This window comes from Cervus canadensis, chromosome 29 (assembly GCF_019320065.1).
Source record: "Cervus canadensis isolate Bull #8, Minnesota chromosome 29, ASM1932006v1, whole genome shotgun sequence".
In the NCBI taxonomy this organism is placed as follows: Eukaryota; Metazoa; Chordata; class Mammalia; order Artiodactyla; family Cervidae; genus Cervus; species Cervus canadensis.
Window position 1 is genome coordinate 5,800,882 of NC_057414.1, and position 8,236 is coordinate 5,809,117.

The 8,236-nt window shown below is 43.5% G+C and overlaps 1 protein-coding gene across 32 annotated transcripts in view; it reads left to right on the forward strand.

Moving 5' to 3' along the window:
- DLG2 (discs large MAGUK scaffold protein 2) overlaps window positions 1-8,236 on the forward strand; it is a 2,236,304-nt gene that overhangs the window by 1,838,606 nt on the left and 389,462 nt on the right. The gene's annotated exons all lie outside the window — the stretch shown is intronic.

Consider the following 8,236-nt stretch of genomic DNA (forward strand, 5'->3'; position numbering starts at 1 on the left):
GATGAAAAGGACATCTTCTTTTAGTGTTAATTCTAGAAGGTCTTGTAGGTCATCACAGAACCATTCAACGTCAGCTTCTTCAGCATTAGTGGTTGGAGCATAGACTTGGATTACTGTGATATTGAGTGGTTTGCCTTGGAAACGAACAGAGATCATTCTGTCTTTTTTGAGATTGCATCCGAGTACTGCATTTTGGACTCTTTTGTTGACTATGATAGCTTCTCCATTTGTTCCAAGGGACTTTTGCCCACAGTGGTAGATATAACAGTCATCTGAATTAAATTCACCCATTCCAGTCCACGTTAGTTCACTGATTCCTAAAATTTCAATGCTTACTCTTGCCATCTCCTGTTTGACCACTTCCAATTTACCTTGATTCATGGACCTAACATTCCAGGTTCCTATGTAATATTGCTCTTTACAGTGTCGGACTTTACTTCCATCACCAGTCCTATCCACAGCTGGGTGGTGTTTTCACTTTGGCTCTGTCTCTTCATTCTTTCTGGAGTTATTTCTCCACCAATCCCCAGTAGCATATTGGGCACCTACCAACCTGGGGAGTTCATCTTTCAGTGTCATATCTTTTTGCCTCTTCATACTGTTCATGGGGTTCTCAAGGCAAGAATACTGAAGTGGTTTGCCAATCCCTTCTCCAGTGGACCACGTTTTATCAGAACTCTCCACCATGACCCGTCCATCTTGGGTGGCCCTACACAGCATGGCTTATAGTTTCATTGAGTTAGACAAGGCTCTGATCCATGTGATCAGTTTGGTTTTACATATATACATATGTGTGTGTGTGTGTGTGTGTGTGTGTGTGTATGAAAGGTTGCAGCTGTGAGCCGTGTGCTACACAGGAATTGGTTACCTCTGGAGGAGAGGATTTCAATCCAGGGCCAGAGATGAGGCTTGACCACTCGGGACTTTGTGTAGCAAAGTTTTATTAAAGTCTAAAAGGGATAGAGAAAGCTTCTGACACAGACATCAGAAGGGGACAGAAAGAGTGCCCTCTTGCTAGTTTTTAGCAAGGAGTTTTATACCTGTTAACAAGCTGCTAATCAGATGAACAGGGGGCCTGGCATGCTGCAGTCCATGGGGTCGCAAATAGTCGGACACAACTGAGCAACTGAACTGAACTGAATCAGATAAAAGAAAGGCCTCAAAACTGAGAGAGCTGCACCAGGTTCCTCTCCCACAACATGCATTTTGAGCAGCATTGGCACAGAGTGAGTCATCCCTGGCCATAAAACAATTGACATGAATCTTGAAAAAAGGCAGATTTCCAAGCAAATACATAGTTCATTAACATAGCTTAGGAAAAATATTTCCATAAGAAAAATGCATTAGTTAGCTCAAGGCTCGAGAAAAGTTCAGTCAAAACCAGGCGTCGTCATGACAACACAGGATTAGAAAAGAAAGGAAACGTCTGCCACTTGCGGTTTATTTCCTCCTGCTGCTTGTGGACCCCTAGCCCGCCACCTGTTACACACACACATCTCACTACTTGTAGACATGCTGCAAAAATAGTACATTGGGAATCATGTAAAATCAGATCTCTGCTAACCCACAGGACAACTACTGAAGGACTCAACCAAAAGGAGCCTTCAAAGTCTGAAATTCAGTTCACTGATACCAATTTCAGCTTTTATCAAAGTGATATTTCTACATATATGTTCTACCTAATACCAGATCTGTGAAACACTAGATGAAAAAAAGGTTTGTGATCAAATAAGGATCTAAGAAGTTCTTTAAAACAAATAAAGAAATGCTATTAAAGCATTTTCTAACCTTACCTAACTAAAGAATATCCCCCCACCCCTGCTGCTGAAATATGAGTTACTATCTAACTGGACATACTTTTTAGAAATTCTGCCTTAAATTGATCTCCAGAAAAACTCATGCAGGTGTTTTATTTGGGATAAGTAACATTTTCACATTAAAATGTTAACTATAGAGCTGAGGGGATGGGGTAGGGAGAGTGCAAACCAAAAATCTAAAGTGAAGGAAATATTTCCCTCTATTGAAAAAGATCCCCCACAAACAGCAGGAGAAATTAGAAGCAGCACATGAAGGATTGGATAAGGGATATTCTTTATATACATATTCTTTACATAATTTATTAATCTATTTGCCTAAAACCAATCCACAAGACATTTCCTAAGCATCCACTAAGCAGCAGAAACTACTAGATGAGTGTGCCCTTAGTGAATGTATAGACTTATAAGGGGAGACAGACAAATAAATAGGTTATTTCCAAAATAACATGGAAAGTGTAAATGATAAAGCCTGGGGACCACATGGGCACAAAGGAAAGGCTGTGCCCAGCCTGGGGTGTGGGAAGGCTTCTGGAGGAAAAGGTCCCCAACAAAGAGGACTCTGAGGAAGCAGCAACAGTGGAGAATTAGGAATAAAATGCTTAATATTTTTGAGTATCTGTGCTGAAATCACATTATGGTTTCACTGAATCCTAATAACAGCCATGTCAGGTTGAAGGCTTACAGAAATTCAATTATTTGCCCAGAATCACAAAGATGGTCATTCAAAGGTGTCATTTGAATGACCATTGCTTCTGATATCAAAGCTATGCTGTTTCTGCAGTGCTAGCCTTTAGAAAAAAAATTGAACTTGGCAATTTGCTTATGTCTGAGGCCGCCTGCACTCTAAGTCCAGTTGGTGAGAAAAACATAAATTCCTGAAATAATAAGCTATTTACAAGGAGAAATATGAGCTACCACAGGAAGCCACTGTACACATAGATTCTAAAATTGAGGAGACTGAAAGCAATATCTAAAACCTCTGAAGCTTCCCCTGAGGGCAGGGACTGTGTGTTAGCATCTGCTCACTGATTAACACAGAACACAGTTACTGGGCAAAAGTTACTGGATGAATCAATGACTCATCCTTGCCCACTTCTCTGAAGGCAGCCTGGACTCCTAGGGCTCTTCTCAGTTGTATTCATCTGAACCCTTGGCCCCAAGAACCCCTTCTGTCCTGAAGACTCAGAATATCTTAAAACTTTCAGCTTTCTGGCAATGGAATATATTTTCCAAATCAGACATATTCTATCCTAATTGACTTACAGGAACTCTCAGAGATCAGCATGCATGCATGCTCAGCTGTTCAGTCATATCCAACTCTGCGACCCCATGGACTATATAACCTGCCAGACTCCTCTGTCCATGGGATTTTTCAGGCAAGAATACTAGAGTGGTCTCAATTGTTTATTTTTGTTTTTGCTTCCATTACTCTAGGAGGCGGGACACAGAGGATCTTGCTGTGATTTATGTCATAGAATGTTCTGCCTATGTTTTCCTCTAAGAGTTTTATAGTTTCTGGACTTAGATTTAGGTCTTTAATCCATTTTGAGTTTATCTTTGTGTATGGTGTTAGGAAGTGTTCTAATGTCACTCTTTTACACGTAGCTGTCCAGTTTTCCAAGCACCACTTATTGAAGAACGTATATTTGCCCCATTGTATATTCTTGCCTCCTTTGTCAAAGATAAGGCGCCCATAGGCGTATGGGTTTATCTCTGGACTTTCTCTCTTTTTCCATTGGTCTATATTTCTGTTTTTGTGCCGGTACCATACTCAAAAGCTTTTGCACAGCAAAGGAAACTATAAACAAGACGAAAAGAAAACACTCAGGATGGGAGAAAATAATAGCAAATAAAACAACTGACAAAAGATTAATTTCCAAAATATACAAGCAGCTTATGCAACTCAATACCAGAAAAACAAACAACCCAATCAAAAAGTGGGCAAAAGACCTAAACAGACATTTCTCCAAAGAAGACATACAGATGGCTAACAAACATATGAAAAGATGCTCAACATTGCTCATTATTAGAGAAATGCAAATCAAAACTATAATGAGATATCACCTCACATTGTTCAGAATGACCATCATCAAAAAAATCTACAAAGAATCAATGTGGAGAGGTTGTGGAGAAAAGAGAACCCTCTTTCACTGTTGGTGGGAATGTAAATTGATAAAACCACTATGGAAGACGGTATGGAGATTCCTTAAAAAACTAGGAATAAAACTACCATATGACCCAGCAATCCCACTACTGAGCATATACCCTGAGAAAGCCATAAATGAAAAAGACACATGTACCCCAGTGTTCGTTGCAGCACTATTTACAACAGCCAGGACCTGGAAGCAACCTAGAGGTCCATCGACAGATGAATGGATAAAGAGGCTATGATACATGTACACAATGGAATATTATTCAGACATAAAAAGGAAACCATTTGAGTTAGTGCAAATGAGGTGGATGAACTTAGAGCCTATTGTACATAGTGAAGTAAGTCAGAAAGAGAAAAGTAAATATCATATATTAATGCATCTATATGCAATATAGAAAGATGGTACTGAGAAGCCTGTTTGCAGGGCAGCAGTGGAGATGCAGACAGAGAACAGGCTTGTAGACACGGGAGAGTAGGAAGGAGAGGGTAGGACGAAGGGAGAGTGTGTCATGGAGACGTATACACTAGCACACGTGATTAGATCGCCAGGGGGAGTGTGCTGCATGACTCGGGGAACTCAAACCAGGACTCCGACAACCTAGAGAGATGGGATGGGGTGAGCGGAGGGAGGCTCACAAGGAAAGGACATATGTATTCTTATGGCCAATCCATGTTGATGTATGGCAGGAACATCGTAATATAAATTATCCTTAATTTAAAAAGAAAGAAAGAACAAAAACAAAAAGAATACTGGACCGTGTTACCATTTCCTCCTCCAGGGGAGTCTTCCCAACCCAGGGATCGAACCCATGTCTCCTGCATTGGCAGGTGGATTCTTAACCACTGAACCACCTGGGAAGCCCAAATAACTATCATAATGCTTGTTTTAAAATCTGTTTGTGAAATATACTCTTCTTCCAAAAGGCTATTAAGCGATAAAGAGCCTTGCTTAGATGATGCAAGCCTCAAAGGGTGAAGCAACACTTGATCCTGAGCCTTCTTCATGTACACATTGAAAATGCCCTATCACAGCTGACCCCTGATAAAGGGGAACCTGTGCTGACCTGTGAGAGGTCAACTCACAATCCTCAACTGAGTGGACTGATTTTTAGCTCCAATTTGGTTTTGCCTCTAACTATCATGGAGAAGGCAATGGCACCCCACTCCAGTACTCTTGCCTGGAAAATCCCATGGACGGAGGAGCCTGGTAGGCTGCAGTCCATGGGGTCCCGAAGAGTCGGACACGACTGAGCGACTTCACTTTCACTTTTCAGCATTGGAGAAGGAGATGGCAACCCACTCCAGTGTTCTTGCCTGGAGAATCCCAGGGATGGGGTCACACAGAGTTGGACACAACTGAAGTGACTTAGCATTATGCTAGCTAAGCCTTCATAACTATTAAATTTGCCTCACCATTTCTATGAACCAAGTCCCTTCCTGTGGACATTATCTTGATTTGATTCTGATAGCATCCCTTCAGGATAGGTAGGAAGATGATCACCTTGTCATTTTCTACAGGAGGAAAGTGAAGGGTCCAGTGAATTTCTAACTTGAAGCCAGGCATAGGTCTCCTGTCACAACCCGCTTCCTTGCCTGTGATGCTAACTACTCTAGGAATGTGCCTGCCGGGAGCGCCATACTGGATTTACCAGCCAGAGTTCCAGACAACAGACATCTGAGTGACTTAAATGGAAAAGGAATTTATTAGGGAAAGAACAGATAGCTCACTGAACCCCAGAAAGGCTGGGGAACCAAGCTCAGAAGCCAGGAAGGAAATTCTGCTGAAGGTCAGTCTGTTAAGGATGCTGTTCTTGAGGTCATTATCACAGGTCACTGAAAGCCCAGCCACACTCCTGGGGGAGCGTGAAAACATCTCTCTCTCTCCATGTGTCTTACACCTCAGTGTGGTGGTTCCGAGTTCCCGGCAGGCATATCTGCCTGGGCACCCTACTCGAGCTGTGCCCCCCACCTTTCTAGGGGGGACAAGACGGTGCCTCCTTCCAGTCTTGGATTGCCCCCAAAGAAGACGGATATTTGGACACACCAGCTAAATGATAAGTGTCCGTTAGGGACCATGTGGCTCACTGAATTCTGTATGAGGAATAGTTTGGATCTAAGATCTTGAGATTCATAATAGTTTCTTAAACAGGACAAATGATTCCTGGAAAGAGGCCTCCTTTGGGAAGGGCCTGGGCCAGCATTTGGGCAGCTGGCAGTGCCCTCCTGGCTCTGCTCATCTGAGCATGCCGACAAGCGATTCAAGCAAGGACAGGATATGGACTCTGCCAATGTCTGTGGACCGTGAATAATGTTTCTAATAGTGATTTTCTGTTTCCATCACATTGTGTCCCACAGTAATTAAAAATGTCTTCCTGAGATTAAGGGATTTACAAACCAATGTATCTTGTCTGAGAAGTCTGTGTTGCTCTATGAAACAGTTACAAACGCCTTCTAATAAATGAAGAATCATCAGTTCTTTTGTATTGAATCCACATTTTGGTCTTTAAGAAAGATGAGGATCACATCCAATGGAGTATGGCCTCCAGTTCTACTATTGGTTGAGACAGAAAAAATAAAGAAAATATATGTATAAAAATATGAAAAATATATTGTCTTACCCTGAATAAGACAGTGCCATAGATCAGAGATATAGTGGTAAATATGATGGGTTTCCCAGGTGGCTCAGTGGTAAAGAATCCGCCTGCCAATGCAGGAGCCGCAGGAGATACATGTTCAATTCCTGGGTGGGGAAAGATCCCCTGGAGGATGAAATGGCAACCCACTCCAGGATTTTTACCTGGGAAATCCCATGGACAGAGAAGTCTGGTGGGCTACAGTCCCTGGGGTTGCAACGACTCAGCACCTGGGCACGCACACGATGAATATGATGGGTCCCGTCTCTACCCTCCTGGAGTTTGCAAATTTGAGTTCTGAATGTGCTACCAAAGGGGCACATACACAAGGGACCTGCTCTAGACTAGGGGACCAGGAGTATGTCTCTAAAGAAATGATATCTTACCTTGGCCTTGAAAGATATAGAACAGACAACCAGACCAAGGGGCTGGGCAAGGAAGAAAACATGAAATGGAAGAACAGCCTGTCCACTGGCCCAGGAGACAGGGAGAGCGCAGTGTGTGAGGTGATTCAGATACAGTGAAAGAGGGAATTCAGAGAGGGTGAGATTAGTGAGGAAGAAGGCACCACATGCACCTTCTTAGGTCTTAAGAGGGAATGAAGATGAAAGAGCAGCAGAAGCCTGTGGAAAGGGTTTAAGCAGAGTGTTCTGGCCTCCAATTTCCACATGCAAATTATCTGTATGGGTGGGGGCAGGTATTCCCCACCCCAACATGCCATTTCTTGACACCAGCTAAGTGAAAGTGAAAGTTGCTTAGTCGTGTCTGACTCTTTGAGACCCCATGGACTATAGAGTCCATGGAATTCTCCAGGCCAGAATACTGGAGTGGGTAGCCTTTCCCTTCTCCAGGGGATCTTCCCAACCCAGGGATCGAACCCAGGTCTCCCACATTGCAGCCAGATTCTTTACCAGTTGAGCCAAAAGGGAAGCCCAAGAATCCTGGAGTGGGTAGCCTATCCCTTCTCCAGCGGATCTTCTTAACCCAGGAATCAAACCAGGGTCTCCTGGGTTGCAGGCAGATTCTTTACCGACTGAGCTACCAGGGAGGCCCAGCTTAGTGTCCTATTAATTAAACTCAACCCTGACCCTAGAGGTAGCATCAGATTCCACAGGCTAAAGGCTCAGCCCCATAAGGCTGCCCCCAGCCCCACCCCACTACTTCAGAAACAAGTCGCAAGTCCAAGTTGTCACCTGTGCTTCTGACCACCTGGTGGGTCACCTATATGTTGACATTTCCAATGACCCCTTCCTTGGGCTCAGTTAATTTGCTAGAGCGGTTCATGGAAGTCAGAGAAACATTTTACTTAGAGATCACCAGTTTGTTATAAAAGGATATAACTCAGGAAAAGCCTGATGGAGGAGATGCACAGGACAAGGCGTGGGGAAAGCGCAGGGTTTCCATGCTCTCTCCAGGGATGACACTCCCCACGTCCCCACGTGTTCAACAACCCAGAAGCTCTCCACACTCTCTCATTTCATGGAGGCCCCATTCATAGGCATAACTGATTAAATCTTTGCCCATAGGTGACTGAACTCAGTTTGCAGCTCCCATCCTCTCCCATTAGGTCTTGGGCTGGTGAAGGGGCGGGGGAAGAGGAGGAGGAGGGAAGACTGAATGTTCTTACAGGGTTG